The sequence below is a fragment of the Ambystoma mexicanum genome, chromosome 7q, assembly GCF_040938575.1.
Source record: "Ambystoma mexicanum isolate Mex_15411 chromosome 7q, UKY_AmexF1_1, whole genome shotgun sequence".
NCBI classification, from domain to species: Eukaryota; Metazoa; Chordata; class Amphibia; order Caudata; family Ambystomatidae; genus Ambystoma; species Ambystoma mexicanum.
This window is the reverse complement of record NC_090941.1, coordinates 837848983-837873577: the sequence shown is the minus strand read 5'-3', so window position 1 is coordinate 837873577 and position 24595 is coordinate 837848983.

The following is a 24595-nucleotide window of genomic DNA, read 5'->3' as shown; positions in this document are numbered from 1 at the left end:
TTTATCAGCTTATGCCTTTTTGCTCCTACTTCAATGCTATTTTGCTCTGACTTTAAGGGAGCTCAACTGCTTAGTAATCAGTATTGTAGTATAATTATTGTGTGATATTGGTTGCTTATTTAGTGAATGCTTTTTAAATGATTGTGTAATAAATTAATAATTGTTTTACCAAGAAACCTTGAGTATAAGTGTCTACCTGAATACTTGCCATTGTAGACCTTTGTGTAACACCCTTACAAGCTCACATTCCCTCTTGAGATAAGCCTGGTTGCACAGCTCGCTACCAAAAACTGTTTGGTACAGACGTATACCAAAGGTTGGTTTTGCTTACACCTGTGGTCCTAGTTGTGTGTAGTGGTCCCAGAGGGTACTGCATACAAACTCTGTCTAACAATAAGATGTACTAGGGCCATGTAATAAAGTTCTATATGTTGCAGAAATGTACATGATAACTTTATACGATTAATTCGGCTGGGTTTGGTAAGCTTTACTGGGCTTGCTTCACAAGTTGAGACTGAATATTTGCCAGTTGTCTCATCTGGTGTGACATTGTTTTTGTAGGAGTAGTTTTGGGCTATATCGTACAAGCACATGTTTTCCAAAGCAGTGCTGTTTGGGTAGTATCTGTCAATTAAATTGTTTTTTTAAATGTCCTGGCTGTTGGGATCATTTGGGGCTATTGTTTCTATCTCTTGGTAGCTTCACAGCGCCCACATTCTCTATGGGAGAGCATTTTTATACCAAAGCTGTACAATTCTTGTCACAGTGTTTCGTCTGATGATTTGTCATCCGAGTGGTCTTTTAGCTCTGTTTTCTGAGCTTTGGTGAGATAGGCTTTGACATATCTTGCAACTGCACTGGAATTGTCTGCAATGCATTGTATGTCTATATTTGCATTCCACAAAAGGACACTCCTTGCATTGTAATCATTGATGTACTTGGATGTGTCGTACCTTTTAATGTTGTATGTGTTTTTTGGGGATTTGTCTTTTACACTGTGTCTAACAGAAGACATTAAGCTATTTACTTGTCCTTTTGTGCAAAATGGTCTAGGGAAGTCAAAGCGACATTTGGTGTAGTATTTACCTTTGTTTTTATATCTAAATTGGCAGTATTTGCCACCCTTATGTTTTTGGAAGCATAAGATTTGTGAACGTAGGTCACTATGTGTGGTTTCTAAAGGTATGTCTCAGGTAATGTATTTTTCAATACACTGTAAAACAGTGGCATAACTGTCATGGCCAAATTTGGGAGCATCTTTTATCCATAAAAGCATGTGGATGTGTGGTGCTCCTCTGGATTGACTTTCTTTTCTCCAAAAGAAGTGTTGCACTTCTCTCAGTGGAAAGATAGTGTTATTGAAGATGAAGTGCAGCATGGCAGTGAAGTAATGGTGAAGTACCTTGATACATTGACAGTGTTCTCCTGGTGTTTTTATATCTCTTCCCTCTTTATTTTGGTTTGCAGTGCGTAACGAGTTGTGCAAGTCATCCCATGTATTTTCTGCCCAAATTAAAGTAACAAACCATGTGACAGGGGCCCTTAGCATACAACGTACATCAATGTGACGTCAGAACCAGTATTCCTTTGTACCACGCATGTTTGCCAAGAGTTTTTTGAGACTTAACAGCAAAATCTCCTCTTTGTCTTTGTCTTTTGAAGCAGTTGGGTAGCTAACATGTTTTAAAAAATTAGAGCCTGTTTTTCATGCGTGTGCAACTACATAACTTATGCTACATTTTGTCTGAATCTGGTGTCTTCAGAATACATTCGTAAAGAGCGATATTCTGATGCAGTAATTTGGTTGGATCTTTCATCATATCTTCCTCCTTTTCCTGTAGGAAAGAGTAGGGGAAAATAATGTGCTTCTACACTTTTCTCCCCTATGCTTATTGGGGATATGTTTCTAACGGATCTTTTATGGTGTCTTTGGAGTGTAGTGGGTGAATTGTATATTTGTCTAAAATGTTAGCTGCAGTAACACGAACGAATGTTCAAATTGGCCAGCTGATGGTGAATCTTGAATTATTTGGGTCGATTCACTTAAGTTTTCCTCTGTGTTTGTATCTTTGTAGTACTCATTGTTTGCTTTGAGATATTGTAGGGCTCATCTAACTTTGTTCAAGTCGAGTAGTTGTTACCAAATATGATTGTCTATTGTGGGTACACCATTTACTAGTACAATCAAAGATTGATCTATTGGCAGTTGTATTGCTAGAGTTTCCACATGTTCTTTAAGATCTAATGGCAATTATACCACTTTGCCACAAATACCTTTTAGTAACTCAGATGGAGGCAATTTGGCTGTTTTAGCTTGAATTGGATGTACTGTTTGGATTATAATGCTCTCATGCAAGTTAAATTGTTGGAGAGCCTTTGGAAGTGGGAATATTTCTAAGTTATTAGTGATAGCATGTGATGGCATTTGGTTATTGTCAAGCTTTGTATTGCAGTATGTGCAGACTATTGAGGGGTCAGTAATTGTGTATTTCTTTTCTGTTTTTTCCTTTGTTAGATATAAAGCTAATTGGAACCATTGGGATTCCTCATTGTACTGTGCGATCTGAATGACACAAGGCCTAGTAAGATTGTTGTTTTGTCCTTCCTCTGTTTCCCCCTCCTTGTCTTGTCACGCCTAGAAACACTCATGTGCATTATAAATGCCATATCATATAATATCATACACTATTTTGTAAGCCATATCTACTATATTTGTGCTCTTTTTATAAAAAGTTCTACAACAATAGACACATACTTGGTCTGGTATTTCAGAAGATGTGTTTTGACACTTGGCTATTTCTTTTTTTGCATGTGTTTATTAGGAGTTTGGTGTTTGTGAGGTTTTCGCTAATGTTTTCTGAAGTTAATGAATTTTCTAAGTTAACTTCAGTTTCAAAATATTTACTTTGGATATTTCTCGAAGGAGTTCTTTGGCTGTTCCATTTAGGAGAATGGTATTTAATTTTTGGAGTTATAGAGCAGGACCTTTTGCATAGTACAGTCTATGTACAAGAAATTGTATAGTGGAATGGTGTATTGCTAACATTTTGATGTGGTGGAAGGTGCTTTTGCAAGCAGTTCCTGAAATTCAGGCTAATGAATGTCCTCCCAGTCCAGTGTGGCTGCACACTGGGCAGGAGCCCATGGTTTGTAAAGTTTGCATTCTACTTTTGTATTTTAGTTTCACATAGTGATTGAGGAATTGTGATAAAGATTTGAAGGTTTTCTGGCGTACATTATATATTATGCTGTCCATTTCTACACTGGATGCTTTTTTTGGGTGAAATGAACATTTGGTCTAAAGTTTGTTGAGGAGGGTTTCTTTTGCCATAATGGTGTCTCCTACAAATTAATTTTTATTGTTCTTGTTTACAAGCCTCTTCACTGAAATATGGTTCTATGCTGACATGTGTGCTGCCATTTGTGATGTCATCTTTGATGTCTGAGTATTAGTCTTAGCAGTGCACGGTGGTGGCATGAATTATGGTTGCTTAGCTTACCATAACTGGCACATTTCTGGGAGTTTTCAGTTTTATTTATAACCATAACATCCCTTTAACAAAGTTTTTTCACTGAAGATAAATATATATATATTTCAAAAATAACCTTCACACACTCCTAGACATATAATATTGTATTGTATTGGATTGTATTGGATTGGATTGGATTGGATTGTTGCTGCAGGGAGGCACTCCCACCCAATGGTGTCTAAGTGCTCTTGGATAGACAATAAAGTAGATTGAAGCTAGATCCACAAAAAAGAAAAAAGCAGCTGAGGCGTACTAAAGAATCAAAATAAAGAACTCATTTGGGCAAAAGGGTTTTCAGTATTTTTCTGAACGCAAGAAGATTACTAATTCTCCATAAATTAGCTGGGAATGCGTTTCACAGACTAGATGCCACAATAGTACAGGAGCGGACAAAAGCCCTGCTGGGTTTAATACGACTGACAGAAATGAAAAATTGAATTGTCAAAATAACAATTGAATTAGAGAATTAACTGGAAAGAAATAATCCTGTTTCAGATCATTTGAAGTAATGTCTCTTGAGAGTCAAGGGTTATATCTACGTTTAGATTAAGTGTTAAATTACATTTTAGGGTAAACTATTGTTAGCTTTACAGAAATGGTGGCAAAGGACAAGAATCAAAACAGGAAAAGGGGAAATATGACAAAGATGGTAAGAGCATTCTATTAATATCCCCTAGTTAAGAATTTTTGTTTTGCATGCATGACTAGATCTTGGCCTAGTTACCCCATTGTCTCTTATCCTTGTCCAATAAATCTTCGTATCATCAATTTGATAGCCACTTCAATTGGGTTAGGATAGTCCAAGAAAATTTTCCACTAAATGATATTTGATCTCCACACTATACAAACATCATTGATGTATCTTAGCCCAGCCACACTTTTTGCATTCCACAGGGCATTGTTAAAACTGTACTTTTTTACAAAGTCTTCCATTAATAAATCAGCATATTCTGGTACACATTTTAAGCCCATTGAGGTTTCTTTTCTTTGTTAGTAAGATGAATGAAAAAATCTGAGATAATTGTTTTTCAAAAAGAAACTGAATAATTCCAGTAGCAACTCATGATAAACTCCTTTCGTTTTTAATTATATAATTCCTTCTTAAAAGCTATGATTATCTTGTTATGTGGAATATTGCTATGCAATCCAATGATTCCTGTGGTTGCTGATATCCAATTAGTTTTGAAATATGGTCATCTGTTAAATGTTGAAATTGGTTATGTATTTCATGTAATGTACTCAGTTAATAATTGTCAGAAAATAATGAACTGAACATGCTTACGGCTCCAGGATACTCTGCATTCGTAAGATGAACAGCTAAAGAGGTGGACTTCAAGTATATTTGTGTATCATGTGTAAATGATAAATGACCAGTGCTTGGGAATCCCTAATATGCCAAAAGGTCATTGTTTATTTGAAATGTGTCAATGTTCTACTCCTCTTGGCAATATTGTCTCAGTTGAAGGCTTAATGTAGAAAAGTGGGTAATTGTACAGTCTGTGGTATGTCTCCATGTCACTAAGATGTCTCAGTACCTCTTCTCGATACATAATAACAATTGTTTCTTTTGGTGATATGTTTGTCTTTACGTAATGTTGTTCAACCTTTTCTTACCTCTTCAGTCAAAGTAGGTCTAAACTGATTCATATCATGTTGTACTGATTTAAATACATATTTTAATGTTGCATTCTGCATTTTAGGAGTAAACACACACACACTGGATTTAATTCATCATATTATGTCTTGGTTACCACCTTTGATTTAACATTGGGCAACATTTTTTTTTTAATATCCTGAAAAACTTTTCTGATTACATTTGTGTAGTAAACCTACTCAAAATCCATGTGCAAGGAGTAACTCAGGTTTTGTCATTCCATGGATGGGTTCCTTGGTGAACCGAGAAAATATGTCACACACAAGAAACAGTTAAATTTGGTTTCTTGAAGTCAAGGAGTGTTTAGGATAAACACTTATAAGATACAAGGGGTTATCAACAACTAAAAGGGTGTTTGCATCTTGGAAGTATACCTAGATAAAAGGTATAAAGTTGGGTCAAACTATAACGTTTTAGGCTTCTCCTGAGATGGATACTGCTGGTATGCCTTGGCATTCTGACTCTTGCAGCTTGTTTCCCAAAAATCATGGAGTAGTTGGGATGAATGCCTATTGCGGCTAGGGGGTCCCTACAACTAGGGGTGATCCTATCTTGGAACAATATAAGTAAACAGTGTTAGGATGTGTCAAGCTATAACATTTTATGTTTCTTCTAACAGGGATACAGTTCTCCCTCAAGATGCATATACTGAACACAGTGTCAGGAATTTAACGCCCAGCATGTCTCTTTATTTATTTAATTTGTTTTTTATAACATGCCTAATACCATACCTGAGTTAAATTTCTAAGCGCGGATCTGGGATTCAAACCTCTGTTGCTCTGCATTGCTTCCAAGACCAGCGTGTTGCACCTGTGCTATCCTCCGTTCACGTTATTCTTTCTCGGGATAACACTTACATGCATATAGCACACAGCTGCTTCTTGGTTCCCAAAAACATCTACAAGTATATGCACTTAGCCTCTTCTTTGTCCAAATCATAGGCATACAGAGCCGACTCACTTTTTTTGCTCATTTCGCCTCACTGGTATATTGAGTCGTGCTCACTGTTTGTGTTCAAACCTGGAGGAGGTGCCCTATGATTAATGGTTTTACCAGAATTGCACTAGACTCTCCCAGCATATGCATCATATAAGCAGTTACACAATGAAAGTACTTGTAGGTGGCGAAACAGGATTTGTGGGATGGGCTTTGACCTTCTCGCTGAAGAGCAGACGTCATGAGGTCATTGTTGTCTCCTGCCAGCCAGTAGAAGGATGGACCACCTGGGCCGACGTCTCTGTCAATTGGCTTCCAGCCTGTGATGCTGATGCCAACTTAGCTGAAGAGAACATTCTGAACCTTGTGCGCAGGTCAGACGTCTATTGTCTTGAAAACATTGAATTTGAAGTGCTAGAGAACATCATAGGCAGACTTTGCAAAACCTCCAAGATGAAGTTCGGCTCTGAAACAGAACACTGGAAGCGAAGCGTTGAGGAGGCATTGATATGCTGTTTGTCAGCCACTTTGGCAGCCTATGACGCTGTTACGACCACCATCATGGACTGAAGGCTTTTGTGAAATGTAGTTGACATCAAGGCAGCAATCCTTTTTATTCTCCTTCTGCCGATTTCCTATGGTCTGTTGGAATATAATTCAAGCCTTATTCCATAAGGGGTAATCCTTGGAGGTTTCCTGGAACCCTTTCTTCTGACAGTAAGCTGGTGACAACCAAACCAAGAAAGGAAAGTAACTCTGTCACAGGCATCTTAGTTGTCTGTACTGGAAGACAACGAAGCATGCTTATTGTTCATTACATTTAAACTGGGAGTCCTTCCCTTAGGAACATTTGTTAGTAAATGAGAGTGAGAAGGTATAAACATGTAAATTATGTACTGATCAAGATGAAAACATCAAACATTTCATACTAGTCGGCCCTGCTTATACTCAGTTAAGAGAAACATATCTCCTACCAATTGTTAAATTGCTGAACATCAGGAATCTAAGGCAAGCATTGCATGTCTGTTACCAATCTGATCCTATGCTAATTCTGTGGGGTGTATCAATGTATTTAAAGCAAGCATGGTTTTCAAGGAGGAATAGAATTGGTAAATCTCCATCTTTATCAGTTTAAGATATATTGCATCGAAGGATATATGCATCTAAGATTTATTGCATCTTTATATTGCATATAAAGAGCATCTAAAAGACTGAATGAATTCTTGCTACTTTATAATCAAAATGTTAATGCATTTCACCGCTCTGAGATTATTATATGATGTATTCAACTATTAATTTTATATGTGATGATTTTATGGTACTCTGTATAACCAAATAAATCTATTTTTATTGATTGATTGATTGATTGATTGATTGACAGTGCCTGGTCCACTTCTTCTTGACAGTGAGATACAGTGCTTAGCTCACTTATAAGGCATATAGTGCCCCTCTCACACTTAAGGGATATAGAGCCCCCCTGACTTGTTAGGTATATGGAGCCCCACTCACTTATAATGTATATAGTTCCTCTCTTGCTTTCTTGCTTATACATAATATAGGGCCCTAGTCATTCATAGGCAGTTCCACCCTCTCAGCTTCTCAGCAATTTAATCTGCAGTAGCTGTAACGGTTTATTGAGGGGCCACCCTCAACACAGGGAGTTCCTTCCCGCACCAATCTAGGTGTCACACAATAAACGGTTTAAAGTCAGTTCTTTATTCATCCCTATTTCTGATGCATATCACACCCTTTGAATCCCTCCCTTTGAGCTACCAATGTGCCAAGAACCAGGCCGGTGAACAGGAAATATATTTGTATTTATTTGGATGATAGGTAATAGAAAATCACACTAAAAGGTCACACACCACTTTATCCGTGACACAAAACAATACACTTCTCTCTACAAAAATAACTCGCAAAATGTGGTTGGGAAAACTCAAATCACAATATTTGACTTTATACACATTTGAAAATAAATGATCATCAACACTAGTCCCTGAATATGGGGAAGGGTCCAAATGAACAGACTTGTAAGTCAGTGAGATAGCAACTCTGATTCAGCCAGTGATGGTAATGGACAGTTCTCCTCAGTCTCCAGAGCCAAAGGTCACAAATAGTGCATTGTCTCTGCGTAAGGAGGATTTGCGATTGGGGTATGCACTCAGCCCCTACGCACATCAACTGTGGTTAAGAGAATGTGTCATCAGTGGGTCCAGGCTAAGGCAGTACTAGGGGCCCTATTACGATTGGCAGTCATTTTTGTTGTATTTCAACCACAAAACTACAGAAATACTACCACTAATTACTGTTATCACCTTTAAGTCCTGCAAATGTAGTACACAATTATGAGTGGGTTAACAACGGCGTAATTCCCAATTCTTTACGTCCATAGTACTCCATGGGGAATTGTTCAGGATTTATAGAGTGAGTCATAATTCTGCCATAGTAAATCTGACGTTTTTGGCACTGAAGTGTCCAATTTGCCTCTACTATTTTACTAGGGTAAAACCACCACTACAAGGCCATACGCATAATTCAGCAGTAGAGTAGATGTGCCAGATATTCTGTTACTGTCAAAAGTAATGGTGGTGATAGAATTACCACCACCTTTTTACCACACTGCTGAACTTGAATGGATGCAGCAGTTGACTTTCCCTGCACCATTCACCCTCAGACCATGAGCAAGCAAAGAGTAACCCAGGCTTAGATTACACACTGCATATGACAAATCAGTATACAGCAGCACTCAGGAAATGGAGGAACGCAGGAATAACCTGGAAGCCAGTGAATCAATGACAAGGGCAGCAGAATGTGCATCTCCGAGCGGGATGAGCCATTGGCAAATAGCAGGAGGATACACTATAAGAAGACAGGTAAGAAGACTGACGGTGTAGACAGGGGTTTTTCACTACTAGAGACACTGTATCTTGTAAGAACATGGAGAGAGACAAAAGAGCTACACAAAGGCAAATAAGGAAGAGTGCTCAATCTGGATCCTGCTCACCAAATGCAGAGAGAAGTGTCGAAGAGGGCACAAGAGAAGTTCTCCCTTCATTTCTGCTGCGCTTGGATAAGCAGTCCCTCTAGCCCTAGCAGAGAACATACTCCACCCCATCGCCTGCATTCAGACCCCTGATTGCACTCAATGGAGGTCCAGATACAAAGAATGATTGTCAGAAGACATTGGGGAAGTTCAAACCCATCATAGGCCTCATGTAGTTAAACAGATTCTTAAATTCAACCCCATTCAAAAGGAGACCTTACAGAAAATCATCTGTATTATATACCCAGTGGAATTCCTCTCTTTTCTAGAGTTGGAGAACTTGTATTTGGACATCTAATTTGCCACCTCTAAATAGTCCTTCCCTTTAGCCTAAAATCTGTCCCAAGAATCTTTGCCATGGTCTTCCTGGCTCTCATAGTAGGTCTCTAGCTCACAATGAGGATTCTTGTCCTCTCCTATTTGAATGGCTGGCTCATCCACACACTGACATTCACCTCAGCACAACTAGACACTCAGAGAGTTGGAGCTGGGCTCTTGGACTATGAGAGGCAACTATAAGAAGTTATGCTATGTTATGTTAATAGTACTTATTGAGCGCGCAGTCACCCAGGGGTATCTTGGCGCTGTGGGAGGGGGCAGAAAGCAGGTAAATCCCCTCTGGTGCCCAGGCTGAGGCTGAGAGGGCTGTTTCACTTGGGCCTGAGAAGGATTTTCATTTGAGGTCAGAAAGTGAAAAAGCTACAGTCTCACTTGTGTACACTCCTGCCTCTGTCATCAGCACCCAAACTATAGAGGTGGAAGCAACAAGGGAAGGTGACTTCTTGTGTACTAAAAGTACCTTGTAGAAGGGTAAATTCAAGTACCGTTTTAAGACATGTCCTCAGACGATGGGTTGCAGAATCTCAAGACCACATGGTGAGCATTCCTATTTCAGCCCACATTCGCCTGACTCTAGGTTGCATGATAAGCTTTAACAACCTGCTGAAGGGAGTGGATCTGAACCATCTTACCTCTTGGTTATGACTGATGTTAGTGAAGTGGGATGGCGTGCCACTTTGGCGTGGATTGAATGTGCAAAGGACTGGCTCTCTTCGGGAGGTTGACATGTGATTGAACTGGAGGAATCTGCAGCCGCAGTGAAAGTAGTCTGACATTTCTCTATGATCCTAAAAGGCACTGAAATCTTAATGAGGAAAGACCCCTTAGTGTCTATGTTTTATGTGAAAAAGCATGGCAGAAGACTGCCTTTCTTCCAGTCCTATGTGATCTGTAGTAAATATGTTGATTTCATAACTCACATTGTGCTGAGACTGTAGCGCAGCAGGAATTGCAAAATAGAAATAGATGCTTCCCTGCCCATTGTTGTTCCCCTACCTATAACCACTTCCCTGTCTCCTTCTCTGGGTGACAGCCCCAGTGCCCCCAAAACCCCAGTTCCCACTTACCCTGCTTCTTACCCCCATCCATGCCCTATATGCCCAATTTGGTGGACCTTCTTCCCCCTTTACCCCCCAGTATGCCCACCCCCATCACCAGACAATTTCCCTAAATAACTTCCTCTTTCCAATTCTGCTGGCCCAGCTCCTCACCGTACACAAATGACGCATTGCGTAAAGGATTTTTCGCACTCGCTTACATGGGAAACATTCTTTCTTGAAGGTGTACCTTTTGCCTCTCCATCAACATCTCTTCTTCCACAAACTTGTTGAGCATCCTGTCAATCTGCAAAACAAGGCAAGGGAGAACACATGTTTCCCATACTTCCTTGAAAGGCTTGGATGACAACACACTCATTCCACTTGTGAGAGGACAACATAGGAAGATTCAGCGGTGAGAGGCCCTTTTACACACACCTCTTTTATACCATGGGGAGGAGATGGGAATTGATTTGTATTAAATATAATCTCAAGGAGCGAATGCCCTCATTGATGAGGACTGTGACGAAAAATAAAACCTAGGTAATGAAGATTATTGGTACATACTCAGGGCATTACCATTAATGTAGTCTAATGTAAAGTGGTCTTAAATAGCACCCTTCTTCCAATGTGTTGGCCTCACTGTACATGGCTTTGTAAGAAAGGAGGGCAAAGCGTGTTAGTTGGATAGCAGGAAGGCAGATTCAAAAACCTGTGGTGTTGATGGATGCAGGTCAGAAGTACCCGTTACCCGTGTGCTATTGTGAACATCTCTATGTTATTTGTAGTTGGAATGGACTGGGCAGGTCAGTCCCATGGGCAGCCCCAGATTGTGAAGTGCAAAAAATTGACAGAGTGCTTGTTGATAGAAGATGGATAGGGTGTGAGTAGGTTAAGTGCACTAGACCTGGCTGGTCATCTGAACAAGTGTGGGTTGTGTAAGGATGCAAGATTTTAGTAGTGAGGAATTAGTTGAGCGATGAGAGTGGCTAGAGGAGGGGAGGAGAGTTAGAATTTTGCTTCCTGGCTCTTCTATGTACATTTCACTGAGATTCAGATGCAGACCAGTGTCATGCAGCAGAGTATACATCGATCAGATTGGTTTCCCACAAATGGTAGTCCGAAGAGTTTTGCAACTGCTCGTCTTAAAGTAGTCCAAGTTTCTGGTGCACAGTCTTTAGTCAGTTGCTATTACCTTTAATTTCTTTCAAAGTGGTGGGTCAAGGCCAATTCTTGAACTGTTTCCTGAAATTCAGGTGGTTCACTTCCAGGCAGAAAGGTTTGAGTAGCGTGTTCCACAGTTTTATGGCAAGAGCTTGCTGTTTCTTGTTTAAGTTGGGGACTAGTACTAGGGCAGCATTGCTGGACCTAAGTGTTCTGGAGTGAGCGTAGTGTTGAAAAGTACTCCTGAAGGAGGAATTGCCCCCTTCATGGTATGAATGATCGGCGATGCACAATGTTTTGAAAGTAATCCATTTTTTGATGGGTACCCCATGGAAAATACGTAATGCTGGCGTGATATGTTCGCTTCATTCTGAGAAGAAGTCTTGCCGCTGCATTTTGAACTTTTTGAAGTTTCGTCATAAGGTAATCTTGGAGTCCGAGACAGAGGCTACTGGCATAGTCTAGTTTGGATATTATTAGAGAAATTATGTCCATGGCCCTGTAGGTGAATGTTAAGTAAGGCAAGATGAGGCGTAGCATGTGTAGCTCGAAAAACAGCATCTGCGAATGGCTTTAAACTGCGGATCAAGAGTGAGGGTGTTGCCCATTGTGGTTCCATATTCCTTACTGTGGTCAAGGGGACTGGGAACGGCTCATCTCACCAGACCAAGCAATTGTGGTGGAGTTTGAACCTGCAGGATTGCAGAGCATCCGGTTTGTTTTGCTAGGTTTGAGTTTTAGTCTGCTGTCATCCACGCGTCCACCTGTGCAAGGCAGTTTTTAATGTCTGGAGCATTTAGTGACGGATGGTTCACACATTTGTAAATAGTTTGTGTGTCATCCGCGTAGTTGTTGCACGAGAGACCAGATCTATTGATGAAGTCTAGAAGGGGGTTCATGTAGATGTTGAACGGTAGATATGAGAATGTGGATCCTTGGGGTACTCAACAGGTAAGTGGGCGAGACTGTGAATTGTAGGGGCCCAAGAAAGGAGGTGATCCAGTTCAGATCTGTTGCTTTGATAACAATGTCTTCCAGTCCTTTTATGAGGATCTCATGACTAATCGTGTCGCAAGCAGCTGAGATGTCTAGCAGGATGAGTGCACTCTCAGAGTTTTCGCATTGTTTTGAATTGTATCCGAGAGCCGATTATGTACTGCTAGAAGGTCTAAATCCGTGCTGCACCTCAATCAGGAAGTGGTTTGTTTCGATGAAATCCCAGAGTTGACAAAATATTCAGTTTTCTAGACGTTTCCAGATGAGAGGGGTGTTTCAGATAGGGCGATAGCTCAGTTGGCTGGGCCATATGGGTGAACAATGCAGGCAAGGTTTGCAAATAACCGATTGTAAGAACGAATTCATTCATAAAGCACAGCTTTGCAAACTAGCGCTATCTGGCATGAAGGAGTGCGTTCACAGAGAATAATTTATCTTTAACAACAAAAGTTTGATATTCATCATAGCGAAGTTTACTGCAAGTGCTGACATATTTACCTCTGGACTCCATTGTGTATAGAGATATATTAACTATTCCTCGCCATTGTTTATAAATAAATTGAAATGCAGTTATTACATTTGTCTGGTATGTAGCTCCTTGCCACTAACTTCAGAATGCTGGTGTTTTCGTTTGCCCCATAGATGGTGATTGATACGTGTGCAGTGAACTGCAAGATCGAACGACTCCCAGCCTTTTCGTTGAAATTCCAAATAAACAAACACCCATGTGTTTGGAGTCCAATTCCAGTAGTGCTTGTGGCTCTCGGGTGCAAAGGTTAAGCCTCTGTCTGGAGTACGCCACATTTCCCAAATGAACCCGTTATGCAAACAAACGCCACGCATACAATCAGAGCAGCCGAAAATATTTCTATTTTTAAAAATAATCCTACCGCCTGTGGCTATATTCTAAAAGGGGACTTACATGCTTTATCAGCTATGTCGCAGTCTACCGACCACCAATCAAAAATGAAGTTAACATCTGCTATTCATGATGATTATAATAGCACACACATACACAGTCAGTAGTTCAGGCCCTGCCTGGCTGTGGCATTGCCACTGAAGCCACAGAGAGGCATGTATGTGCCCACGCATGAGCAGTGACATATAGGCCTGTACCCTGGCTTGCGCGACCAAGAGAGAAATAATTCTCACTCTGTCTGACCAGTGTTTCGTTCCTCCATTACCCCTAGGCTCTACATGGGCTGATATCCTCATCACTGAAAACAAGTACATTTAGGGAATGCGTCAGGGCCTTTCAAACTTTGCAAATGAAAGGGGCCCGGAGCCTCAGGGGGGCCTCCAGCAATTCCCCCCATGTTGCCAGACAGCAGTTTTGTAACACAGGTGTTTTCGTTCTGGGTCTTCAAATGTGGGCTTTGCAACACTCGCATTACAAGCTGCGTTTTCTCTTCCAGCGGGATATACAGAAGTGTTCTCACCTCATTGCCTTCTAACACTGGTTCCTCCACATCAGCCACTTGCTGATAAGAAAGGGTTTAGAGCTGGCTGGCCGTCTCGTGATATTCATTGTAATGCATGAAGCCCATGTTTGCTTCAGAATGTTTTCGCTCTAAGTAGGGGGCTGCCAACCATCATGTTGAAATGGGCCCCCACACATCTTCAGAAGGGCCTGAGTACATAACAACATGTTTCCCATGTAAAGCACCAGCTGATGCTCCTCTACACAGTCTGCCTCACACTGGACCTAAAATGCAGTGTAAGGAATTTGTGCCAACTTTAGATTTTCGCTACGGGGGCAGAAGAAATTCCTTCACAAAGCGAAGTGTGGGAGCCGTATTCATCCCCATGTCGAAACAACCCCTTTTGGAGCACATTTTGCTGCAAGAATAAAATAAAAAGCTTCTATACTGTGAGAAACCAGAGGGTGTCTCACCCGCTAGTCCCTGCAGATCTCTCTCTCAGTTGGTCAGGGCATGGCCATCGCCTTTGGATCCAGACCCTGGGGGTGGACCAGTGCAGGAGGATCACCTGGGTGAGGGGTCTTCGGGGATTGGGGGTGGGGCAACCGATGGCGAGATGCAGTATTTCCCCCTCTTTTGTTTATCTGATCCATCCTATTTTTTAGGATCTTCTGAAGTCCCAGCTCTCCCACCCCCTTTTTACACAAACACTGGGCCAAGGAAGAAGGTTACTGAGAGCAACCAGACCAACTCTCTCACATCGTATTGGACATGTCCCATTAATCGGGTCAGGCAAAGTCAGGCACTTTACCCTAAATTCATACACCTAATACCAATTAGCTTTCCTCACACGAATACAAGGCAACACCTAACAACACACTATGAGCAGGGCGGAACACAAGTATGAGCAGAAATGTCCGGGACAAAGGCACACCTAATGGAGCAGAGCAACGGACCAAGGGATGAGAGCAACGGGTCAGAAACCCCAGGAGTTCCCTGCTGGAGGTCGTTACCTCCGACAAGCCGCAAAAGACATGTTAAGAAGGCCATAACCCACAAGTGAAGATTGCATTGTGTTTCAAGGATGCCCATGACCCTCCCAGGTGAACGGCAGAGTTGGGGATGCAAAGCCAAGCCTGTAGTACTAACCTTGACTCGCGAATGGGAAATCGTAAAACCAAGAAAGAAACGCACGCAGCTGGTGTGTTTGCAAGCAACCTGAGAGACCGGTGTGCGTTAAAGAAAGTGCAGAGTGTTAACATTATATTGCAAGTGAAGGATGCAGTCATGTGGATGAGACGGGAAGAAAGGCAGACCTGTGAATGAATTTTTGAAGTAAGGACAGCTGTAAAATCAGTGATACTGAGTAACGTAGTGGTCCGGCCAAGGAAGTAGTGTACTCGAAAGTCTCTGTGAAAGGTACATTGTTTGTAGCGATAAAAAGTGAATGAACTGCAAAAGAAAAATAAGCTAAATTAATCCAGAGAGAAGGGGAAAGTAAGAAGCTGAACAGGAAACTTTGAGTCAAAGTGGTCCTGCTGAGGTCTGTAAAGAAAGCCACGCACATTCTAAAGTCTTTGACCTGTGAAAACGGTCAGAGCCCAATTGAGGGAGACCCGGAGTGTAATAAGCTTGGGGAAGGGAGCCCCCTTGCAAGTATTGTTGAACATTGTTGTGAAAGGTCTGATCCTGACAGAGGGGAACCGGCATGGGGTCTGTGCCCGACAGAGGGGGATCCAAGTGAACTGTGTTTGGGAAAGGTCTGAGCCCGACAGAGTAGGACCAATGTGAACCTTTTGTTGAAACATTATTTGGAAGTGGAAAGAGAGACTTAAACAGGTCGATCGATCCACATTTTGGAACTGTTTAATGTGTTGTACCCCGATCCAGAGTGTGTCATCCTTCCTACAAGGGCCGGCTGAGTCTGTGTGGTCTAACATGGGGAGGAGAGCTGATTCAGCCACATTTATTATTTTGAACACTGATTTTTTCTTTGCATACATTTCTCCTTTATACACATTTTTGCCCAAGAGATAGGGCAGGCATTAGGTTTTTGTTAGCATAGGCCATTTTGATTTGATGGACTCCACTAGGACTGTTTTGTTTATTGTTTTATGGTCGAGACTACTTCCATCTTAGTTATAGAGCGAAGTAGAAGTTTTTCCAACACCGGAAACTTCAATAAAGGTTTTACAAATTGTACCTATTGTGTCAGTGTCATACTTGTGAACCATGCCTCCCCTACAATACATAGATTCTATAAATAGATGCTTCCCTTGTAGACCCTCACAATCATGTTTAAGTTCCCCACTTGTTCCCCCTCAGTCGTAGAAGGAGCTCCCTTTTGTCTCATGGTAAATTTTCACAAGTGGACACCCTCCCCCCAGTTTCCAGTCTTAGTCCCGACCCCTTTTGATGTGCTTTGATATAGACTTAATATACATTTGATATACAAATGATATAAAAAATATTGATATTGAGTTTATATCAAATGTATATTTGTATAGGAAGTGTTTTCTGATTTATATTAGTTTTGATATAAGAAGTGACTATAAATTGCATATAAAATGTATATACAGATAGGAGCAGCGCTCAATGATGTTGCTTGGTCGACCCCTCAGAGCGAAGTAAGCTCTGAAGATGGGGGCTGTGAATCTAGAGTTTTGCAAAGTGATGCGTTGCTGACAACACAAAGGGGTTCCGCTCAGGGTGATTGGAAGCGTGTAGATATTTTATATCAAATTAATAAGCCCCCAAAGTTTCTGATGATGGCATAGGGGGAGGGGCTTACAACCTGTATATATAGACATTGTGGTAGGCATTATTGTCTAATGGGGGTGATAAGCTGGAAGATGCGTAGGACTTGATGGCGGAACGCGAGGCCGGGGAGCTTTGTGAACATGTCTACACTCTATGTCGGCAGCAATCTGCTGCTCACGGTTACGGTTATGGAGCGGTCTGTTGGAGATTGCATTCAAAACATTCAGGAGCATGTGCCCCTAACAGTTGCTAATCTGGAAATGGTGGCCTGGAATGGCAATAATGTAGTTCTGGAGCAGCTTTTGGGTGTGGTACCAGAGGGATCATCCACAGCCGATGTGGGTTCTGAAGACAGTGGATATGAATCTATGGTTCTGCAGGTGGCCATGACACCGGGGACTGACTTCGCTCCACTGGAGCAGCGGGAAAAACAGGGGTCCGAGTGCCCTGGCTATTGGACGGCCTGTTAACCGGTGTGTATATTTTAAAGTGAGTGTTTGTATTTTGTAGGGCATAAGAACTAGCTATAGTTAAAACCATGCATCTCTGTTTTATTTACAGCCTTTAACCAATAAAATGGATGGTGTTGAAGAGAAACTAACTGTAGCAGAAACTATCAATATTTATTGTGCTTGCTGCTCAAACCCAATTGAAAACTCAGGGGACCGGGATAATAGCCTATAGAAGGCCTTTGTTTCGCTATTCGAGATCGGTAGCAGTAAAGATTATACATTAACATCGGCTGTGACCTGGTTTGATATTATGGCAATGATCATGGCACAGGAAGTCAGGGAAACAACTGCTACTGAGGGGGGGTTAGCATAGACTGCTCCAGTCGGAGCCAGGAGCAGGTGTCCAGGAAGTGATGGACTGGTCACCCAGGGCAGAGTCCTGTTCGATTTGATCTCACAGTGGAGAAGGATCCAACGGTGTTGAGACCTACCCCTTGTCCTTGTATGTATGAAGGGTTGGCACAGATTTCACCTCAGGTAGGGGTCCTGTCCTGGACTATCGCTGGGGTTACAAAATACCTATCTGATGATGATTGGCTTACCTTTGTTAGGGATAGTGGGGTGATTTGTCTACAGGAGTCCTGGGCTCTAGAACCCTCTGATATTCAAGGGGTTGTTACCTTATTCTCCCTGGCCCACAACGGGGTAAGGGGTCATCCCAGTGGGGATTTGATGACATGGGTAAATGTGGCTTTGTTTAAGTCGGCGAATATGATTGATATAGCATGCCGCAGGTTGCTTATGATCGATAATCAAATTACATGATGATTCTAAGATCCTGTAGATACATTTTTACAACAAGGCCCCAGCTGTAAGGGGCATGGACTTGATAGATAGAATCCTGAACATTGTAACGGACTGGCAATTGTGCTCCCATGGGCCTCTTAAGACTCTGGTCATGGGGGATCTCATCCTCCAGTTAGAGCCACTTTCCTTTATGAGCTAGATCATGGATGAGGACAATAGTCACTGGGGGTTGGGACCCTTGAATGCAGTTTATCCATTGAGACAGCATATGTATGCAGAAACAGCTACTTTGTTTATAACCAACAATATGAGTGGTTGTAATGGGCACTTCCTGGGAGACTCGCAGGCAATCCCTACTTTCGATAGTAATATGGCTACTTGTAATATTGATTACATCTTGGTAAACCTTGAGGCCTGGAGCCTTGTTAAAGCATTTGCGGTGTATAAAATGGCAGAGAGTGACCACCACCCATTATGTGGGGTAAGGTGGATCTCGAGGCAGCGTTACCTTCGGCCTATAAGGAAATCATCCAATTGCAGGAGGATTTCGCGAGGGTGCCTCCTGATGATGCAGCTCAGCTAATTTCCCTGCATGAGAAAGTGATGGAGCTGGTAGGTCAGCGTTTCTCTAAGCCGCGGAAAATGGTACGTAGACTCAAGGAGACAGCCACGCTGTGGTAGGACAAGGAATGTAAGCTGTCCAAGGGTCGGCTGGTAGTGGCGGCTAAGCAGCCACTTTCTAGCAGGGGGGCTGAGTTGAGGCTGGCCAGGACAGAGTATCATAGATTATTGAAAAAAAAGAAGAGGGGTTGGTACCAGGGAATCTGGGAGTCGTTGCTGGAAGCCATAGGAAAAGGGCATACAAAGGGTTTTTGAGCATTCATAGGGGCAGGCCGTGGATCTGGTGCTAACGCTCTCCAGGGATGTATTCCCGAGCAGACCTGGGTTGACCACTACAGAAGTTTGTACTGTGCAGAGGGGTCACTATGTGAGGGAGTTAATAGCACTGGGATCCGGGTAGGAAATGAGGGGGAAGATAATTTTGTCCTGCTGTTATTATCTAGTGAAGAGGTTAGGAAGGTGCTCTTAAGTCAGAAACTAGGTAAGGCACCAGGCCTGGATAGGGTCCCTATTGATTTTTTTGGAATGTGCTCACTGTCTGGGTCCCTTATCTGACAAAGCTTTTTAACTACATTTTGAGCCAAGATCTGGTACAAGTGCTCAACTGGTCCGGTCAGAGTGTTCCTGCGATGATCCGGCCAATTTTAGAGCAATCTCCTTACTGGATGCTGGAGGAAAAACGTTTGCCTGGGCACTCCTATCTCGTTTGGTCAAATGGGAAACCAATAATAGGATTATTGACCATTGCCAGGCTGGCTTTCGTGAAGGGCTGAGCACAACTGACCAAAGCCTTTGACTGAGGTTAGTGTGTGATAAATATGTGGGCCTCAGGAAGCCCAGTGTCTACACAGTGTTTGCAGATTTACGCACTGCTTTTGACACTGCTCCCGGACAACGGCTATGGGAGGTCTTAAAGAACTATCACATCCCAGGCGCACTCCTGTCAGCCATTCAGGACCTATATTCAGGCAAACTGCTGTGGTGCAGTGGGGAACTGATGGGAGCACCTCTGGCAGTATCGGTATTACAAAGGGTGTCTGACAGGGGTGCGTACTGGGGCCGATATTGTTTTGTTTGTTCATCAATGGTGTCATTGGGAGCTCTTGTCCCACACCGATGAACCATCACTGGCTTGCGAGAAGATGCTGGTCCAGCTGTTTGCAGATGATGCAGTCCTCTTATCGCTAACACCTACTGGCGCCCATAAGCAGCTGAAGACCTTTGTTGCTTTTTGTAGGCGAAATGGTTATACCTTAATATCAGCAAAACTAAGTCTATGATTTTCAACACGATGGCTAGCAGGAGGCAGAAGGGCATCAGGTTGGCATTTAATGAAGGGACAATCAAGCAGGTAGCCAGTTAGGGGTGAGAGTCAAAGAGTCATGCGGGTGGTCATTGCATTTGGAGATGGCAAAAATAACCCTGGCAAGGTATAGTGAGCTCTTGCCAGATTTACTAGCAAGCATGGCAGTGTGGCTGTACGTGTTTCTCTTGAGGTTTATAGAGCACAAGCAAGGCAGGTTGCAGTGTACAGCGTCAAACTGTGGGGCCAGATGAATTCTCACCCTCTAGGAGTGGTGGAGAATACATTTTTTAAAAATATACATGGGCTACCAGTCAGTGTGCCAAATACCACAGAACTCTTAGAGACAGCTATGCAAGGGATTGTCCGAATTTGCCAGCTACAGCCGGTGCTCTATTGGGTCCGTCTGTGGACCAATGGAAGTCTTCTGGTATTTCGAGAGGCACTGCTATATGTTCTGGCTTAACAAGGGGGTAGCTCGTTGAAATGGCTCATGCATGTGAAGAATTTGCTGGGGGACCTGGGTGTTGAAGGGTATTGGCGCAACCCAAGCGCTCTGACTTCTGGCTCTAGTGCAGAGTTGAAGCGTGCTGATTTGGTTAACGTTGAGCACGATAACATGCTGAATTCTCAGGCTTCTGTAAAATTAGCTCGCTATGTTGCCATTAAAAATCAGGTTGGCTGTGAGGGATGTTTAGTCTAAATTCCCTCTAAATTTTAAAGAACTTTGTATACAAAATTCCTTTTGGGGATTTTACCCACCACTGACTTGTTGCATAAATGGGATAAGGGTATTTCCCCAATGTGTTTATTATGTAAGGACGCCAAAGAAGATTTGCACCATCTAATTTTGCTGTGCCCGGCCTCCATGGGTCTAAGGAAACATTTCCTGAAACCGCTATTTTTGAATCGTGGCTGCAGGACAGTTGCCGAAGCTTCGGCTGTGTGTCTAAATTCAGCTGATATTCCTGCTGGCTTTGCAACCAGCAGTTCTCTAAAGTGTGTATGGAGGGTTCGTTCATAAAGGTGGAAGGAGTGTGATAAATTTTTATTGGAAGGCAAGCTGTATTTTAAGTATGATACAATGATTGTGGTTTTTTTACAAAATAGTTTTATGTGTATATGATGTATTTATGAATTGTAGCTTTTGTAACTTGTTTGTCGAAATAAAGCCTATGAACAAACAATATTATGGCCATACAGGGTTTTAAGGCAATTGTGGTGAAACGTGTTTAAAACAACACTTTCACAGATGGTGATCAGGACATTAAATTGATGATCACCAACAGGATGCTCACAAATGTTTGGAAGTATCTTATACAGATAATTTGCCACATAAAATATGTCACATGTTGAGCTCTAGAGATATAAACGCCTTGTAGAAATGATGCGAGTGATACAGTTGCTAACACAGTTAGGGGTTGGTGTAGGGACTGAACAATGCGTATATAAACCATTGTGGGCTATACAATCGATGACTAACCCCCTTCTGAAAATGAAGCAGTTTAGATGGGGGTGTCTGATGTGTGTTATAAGTATCATCGAGAAAACAGTTTGCAAGTGGCGGGATAATGGATATCGAAGACAGTATGGTAGAGCAATGTGCATGGTGCCCTGTAAACTGACCTACGAGGATTGAGACTCTAGATGTTTCCATATGTATTTGCACTTATTTTCAGGGAATTAAAAATGAACACTTATTGGAAAGCGATCAATTTAATGTGAAACCTGTCGTTGGATGTGTACAATTATTATTGATGGATTTACTTAAAGAGCATCTGAGTACTATTGGTCCACGGCTGCTCTGCTACCTGGAAACACCAACAAAGATATACAGAAGGGAATATAACAATCTTTTATGTATCACAAAGATATACGTCAACAGGAGCCCCCCATTAATGGACAACTACTGGCAAAAGTACCACAAAGGGTTTTTTTGCGATTTAAGGTCACCGGTGGGCCCCTCATTGTGATTGAAGGCGGCCAACCTGCAACAGAGTTTTTGCTGCGTTAAAGGGCAGTGGCTGTTTGGCAGGGAACTGTATTATTTTTTATCAACCGTTTGTATAATATGCATGTTTGCTTATCGACACGATGAAAGACGTCTGTCTATAAAATAATTGCTGATGAATTGGAATTTGTAGCCGATAGGATCGTCGTGCAGCATCTGATAACCCAAACTATTGTGAGTAAAATCTGAATGAGAATCACTGTTTTAAATGTTCATAAAAATGTGTTGTTTATAATGCATAGTTGCGTCTTTATGTTCAATGGTTATGGGGCGAACATGAAGTTGTTGGAAATATATTAAGACAAAGGGACGTTTACAGGTATGGATGTATGTTAGGAGCTTGTAGCATCATCTGTGAAAATAAAAAGGACAGCATCTGGAACAACCACAGACCTCTACTCTATGTCCTTACTTTTGTGTGATTAAAAACATAGAAACTGCTTCTCAAAAAATTGTTGACCCTGTCAAAATCCAGCATTACACTTCTGAATAAAATACAAAAATACAAAAATAAAAAAATTAACAAGATAGGTGTGTTATTATACAGATACACACCAAACTTTTCACCAAATTATCAGCCAGCAACAGTCTCCTCTATGCAACTTCTCACCATCCACCAGCCAAGACACATCATCAATAATATCCCGTATGGTGAGATTCTTAGACTGAAGAGAAAATGCAGCACACCAACAACTTATCAAGAAAACCTAGTAAAAACAGTGACCAAGTTCCAACAAAGAGGATACAAACCTAAGATTGTTAAAGCAGTGCGAAAAGCAGAAAAGAGTTAGAGAGATTATCTTCTGACCGACAAACCTAAAAGAGTCACTACAGAAACTGTTCCTAAATTTATTACAACATACAGCACGGACGCTTCCAAAACCAGGAGAATCCTAAAACAATATTGAAACATTCTACTAACAGATCCAAGTCTAAACAAATATTTGGAAAATCATCCCAGCATATGTTACCGACGTGCACCAACCATTGGGAACCTAATACGCCCCAGCTTTCTTAGCCCCATCTCTAGCCAAATTCCAAGAAAAATCTTTAATCATAACCCAATCTTGGGGAATTACAGATGTGGGAATTGTAAACTTTGCCCATACATAAATCAGGGCATGAAAGAAATCCTTCTTCCGAATGGACATTCAAAACCTATAAACCAATTCATTAACTGCAACACAAAGAATGTTATCTATGGGATTTAATGCACTTGTGGAAAAACCTAGGTTGGCAGCACAATCAGGGCCCTAAAGATCAGAATTTTTGAGCATCTTAGGGCCATACTAAACAAAGACCTCAGATATCCTTTCTCAGTGCATGTAATAACGGATCACAAAGATTTTATCATAGAAAGCCTTAAAGTATTCGGCCTGGAAAAAGTAAAACAGCCACCAAGAGGAGGAAATAAAGAGATCCTCCTACGTCAGAAAGAATCCAAATGGATCTGGACACTTGCATCTCTGGTTTGAATCGCGACACAGAGATGCATTATTGGCTACAAGTGAATGTCAAAAAGTTAGCTATTAGCCACTTTAACAATGAACCACACTTTGCTTCTTTCTTCAAATTCTTTTCGCTCTGATGATGCAGATGGGCCCAATCAATTTTTTTTGTTCTTTTTCACTACAACCATCACTTTTTCTTAACCAACACAAATTATATAAAAAAGATATTTTCTCTTAACTATTCAGTTTTCTTGATTATTATTTTACAATAACTTTCCATTTTTAGCTAACCACTCATGAACAATTTTGAGGAGAAGTAAACAACCACAGTCACACTTTTTTCCTTCCAGCACATTTATCATTCACTTTTTCACTTTTCTTTAAATAAAAGGCTGAAAGAACAACACCTACTATCCACTCTCAAAATGGCAGCGGAACATGCGTGATGACGTCATGACACAGCCTTACGTAAACACGTGGCTGCGCATGATGTCATTGCGCAGTACGCTGATTTCGGAACATAAATAGCGCAAACTAGCTCCATAATCCTGTGCCTCCACCTGGAAAAAACGGGACACCAGATGGCTTACCATGGCCATGCTACATTTTGATTTACAAGGTAAGATTTATTAGTTCTAGACCTTGGTGAGGCCCTTTCACTAACATTAAACCTCATAGCCTCACAATATCCTCTGCAATAATTTTCTATTTTCTCTCTTCCCAATCTTCTGGGGCACCCTTCTATATCCAGTCAGTGTAAGAAATGTCATTACAGGGAACCATTGTTACTACTGAGAATATACTACAGACTTAAGAAATATCATAATTGGAATTGGAATTGTGAAACCAGGGTGAGTCACTTTGCCTAAATATGTATTTTTTTGTGTGTTGCGCGTGAGACCTAGGAAATCATACACTGTATGTAGAAAACATTTCTGAAAACAAGGTTGGAAAATATGCACTCAAGTGCAAGTAATTTAAAATAACTTGATTTGATAATTAAGACCTTCTTTAATAATATATGATGTTAAAACTAAGAACCACAGAGATAAATTTACCCTATAATTATA